The sequence below is a fragment of the Cebus imitator genome, unplaced genomic scaffold (genome assembly GCF_001604975.1).
Source record: "Cebus imitator isolate Cc_AM_T3 unplaced genomic scaffold, Cebus_imitator-1.0 Scaffold314, whole genome shotgun sequence".
In the NCBI taxonomy this organism is placed as follows: Eukaryota; Metazoa; Chordata; class Mammalia; order Primates; family Cebidae; genus Cebus; species Cebus imitator.
In genome coordinates, this window is record NW_016107629.1 from 1,688,531 (window position 1) to 1,692,255 (window position 3,725).

Here is a 3,725-nt window from a genome sequence, read left to right on the forward strand (position 1 = left end):
CCAAACAACTTAACCTCACAGCCCTGGGCAGGCCTTCCTGACAATGCGCAGCAGCAGCTGCCCCCCTGATACTCTTAGAATCCCTCAAAATCACAGGCTCCGCCCCACTTACCCACTAGCTCTCACCGCCTCCAAAGCTCTCTTTACACCGCACACACGTTCAGCCCCTCGCCTTCTCCAACTTTATGCAGTCGCCCCTACTGCTTAAACCACACCTCAAAACGTCTGTTTCTATTATGTCCTAACCGTGCCCAAATTCACGGCACTCATTTACTTTTACATGCCCTGCTTTTCTTTAAGTTGCTGGTTTACACTTTTCCTCCAGGCAATTACAGCTGATATTTCACTCTTCATCTGGCTCCCGTTCTCTGCTCAAACACAATCTTGTTAATGAAAATGAGCGGTTGCTTATAGATACCGCACGCTTCCTCACACGGCATGAAAACAAAAGCTCTCCCTCCACACAGTTACCCCACCAAGCCCTGTAACGGCCGCAGCCCTTGCTGGTTCCCTTGGCTTTCGGGTCCAAAGCTCCAGAAAAATGTTGTTTTTATGTAAAGCAGCCTGGCCTCGTATATAATGCCATCAACAAATGAAGAGACAGAGCCCAAAAGTGCACGAATCAGGCAAATGGTTATTCTGGACCTGGCTGGATGGGCTGGATGCTGTCTAACTGGAGTCACGGCTCCTCCCAATCCTTACACCCTTAATACCCATCTTTCTTCTTCTCCTGTTTGGACCCTGTGCCTTCTGCTTAGCCTCCCAGTTCATACAAAACCGCATCCAGGCGATCACAAATCAGCAGATGCTGCTCTGTATGACCCACAGTACTGCGCAGTGCCTCTAAGTCCCCCAGCAGCTTAAGCATTCAAAAGGCAGAACGTATTGTCCAGAACTTCCTTATTTGCACACCTGTCCTGTTCCCATTTCCACCCTCTCTCCCCCGCGCAGAAGAAAATATTTTAGGTGCCCCCGCAGTCCCCTGTCAGGCACGAAGTAACCTTAAGAAACTTCACCCTCACCCCCAGAAACCTGTGCTCACCCCCTCTTCTCTAATTCTTTCTCTCTATATATAAAAAGACAGGTATGTCAGGTCTCCATATGCAAGCCTGAAGTCCTTCCTCCTAGGCTGATCGTCTCCCATCCCCCGACCTGCGTTCGCCATTGTCCCTGGGTGCCCAGCAGAGCTTCCCCAGACAGGCCCCTCACCCAACACTGCCATCTCAACTGTTCTTATGATAATATGAATGCCTCTCACCCATCCTGTCATCTTAACTGCTCTTCTGCCTCACCCCCAGCCGCCATTGTAACTGAACTTGTGGTCATGTACACTCCTTGCCCCTACCCCACCACTGTAACTGATCTTACTCTGTGACTTTCCACTGCCCACCCCAAACCTGTAAAACCAACTCCCATCCCACTGCCCTTTGCTAATGCCCTTTTCGGCCATAGCCGACCTGCACCCAGGTGAATAAACAGCAACATTGCCCACACAAAGCCTGTCTGGGGGGTCTCTTCATTCAAAGCACGAATTTTCAACACCCGGGAAGCAGAAGTTGCAGTGAGCCGAGATCGCGCCACTGCACTCCAGCCTGGGCAACAGAGTGAGATTCCATTTCAAAAATAAAAATAAAAGACAAAGATTATGAGGCTAGCGGAGGCTGTGACCAAGCACATGACCCAAGCTTTGTCAGCAGTAGCTGAATTGGAACTAGGTTCTCACGTTCACAGGGTGCGATGATGGCCTCCTGATTACAAGATCCAAAGTGTGACTGGCACTTCCATTAACATGTACACATGTTTGTCTGCAATCTATGTATGAGCATTTTTATGCATCAAATTTTGCCAGGAGTCTCTCATATTATCTTTTATTATAGTCACAATATTCTGTGCTCTTCAGTATAAATACTTGTCTTTTTATAGTTGAACGCTGGGGATGCAAGTGATTTTCCACACAGCCAGCAGCTAAATATTCCAAATGTGGTTTTCACTGTGCGTTGGGATTTACTCAGGGTGGCTGGCAAAATAGGAGGGAATTATTAGAGAAAGTTAGAAATTTATAGTCTCAAACATTTTGGAAGGCCGAAAGATTTTAATGGAATGGGCTAAAGGCAGCCAGTTCTTTACATTAAAATTCTAAGTCGTTGGGTGAAAGATAGGGACAATGAAGCTTCCCCAGTGGCCTGTTTACCCACATCCCTTGTCTCTATTCTAACTGTTCACTCATGTAAACCCTGTGCTGAACAGCCCTCTCAGCAGGAGGTCGAAGGGGAATTACACGTGAAGGGTGTTTTCTCTGGGCCCAAAACCAAAGCTTTTATCATTCAAAACCACTCTTTCAACCATGTTAATTATCCACAAGTGTGTTAACTTAAAGCCTCTATTATTCAATCTATACCAAATAAATGTAAGAAGGTACAGGGAGTCATGGCCAGGTTTGCTAAAACCGCCCTCTAAAAGCAGTTAACAAGCATCACCACCCCATTCAAAATCACTGTACTGGTTGTGAGTGCATTCATTCATCTGTGCCTAAGTTGGGGTCTGCAAAACAACCCAAAAAAAAAATTTTTTTTTTTGAGATGGAGTCTCCCTGGATTTTTTTTTTTTTTTTTCGAGATGGAGTCTCGCTCTGTTGCCCAGGCTGAAGTGCAGTGGTGCAATCTCAGCTCACTGCAACCTCCGCCACCTGGGTTCAAATGATTCTCCTGCCTCAATCCCCTGAGTAGCTGGGACTACAGGGACGTACCACAACACCAGCTAATTTTTGTATTTTTAGTAGAGACGGGGTTTCACCATGTTAGCCAGGCTGGTCTTGAACCCCTGACCTTGTGACCTGCCCACCTCAGCCTCCCAAAGTGCTGGGATTACAGGTGTGAGCCACCATGCCAGATCTTTTTTTCTTTTTTTTAAGATAGAGTCTTGCTATGTCACCCAGGCTGGAGTGCAGTGGCATGATCTCAGCTCAATGCTGCAACCTCTGCCTCCTGTGTTCAAGCGATTCTCCTGACTCAGCCTCCTGAGTAGCTGGGACTACGTGTGCTGGCTAATTTTTGTATTTTTAGTAGAGAGAGGGTTTCACCATGTTGGCCAGGCTGGTCTCAAACTCCTGCCCTCAGGTAAACCACCTGCCTCAGCCTCCCAAGGTGCTGGGATTACAGGCATGAGCCACCATGCCTGGCCTTTCCCTGCATCTCAGTGTCCACAAATATTATAAATCACCTGCTTAACTGTCTAGGATTTTCAACTAATTGTCCAATGTCTAGACAAAGGTGCTTTCAAATATTTATGGTAGGTCAGGATGTGGACTAGGATGTTTTATCAATTAATTGGTTGATTCCAAAGATGTAAATCTTTGAATCTGAAATAGAGCTGGAGAATTTAGCAAGGTAATATCAATTCCACATGAGACTTTGAAGATCAATTGTGCCATCTGCCTCACGGGAAGCATTGGCATGTGACGTTTCCTTACTAACATGGACTATAATTTCATTTAGCTGCTGTTATTTTGATTCATGATTTAAAAACCATTTTGTCTTTCGAAAAATCATACTAGCCAGGCATGGTAGCTGACGCCTGTAATCCCAGCACTTTGGGAGTCCGAGGCAGGTGGATTATGAAGTCAGGAATTCGAGACCAGCCGGACCAACATGATGAAACCCCGTCTCTACTACAAATACAAAAATTAGCTGGATGCGGTGGTGGATGCCTGTAATCCCAGCTACTCA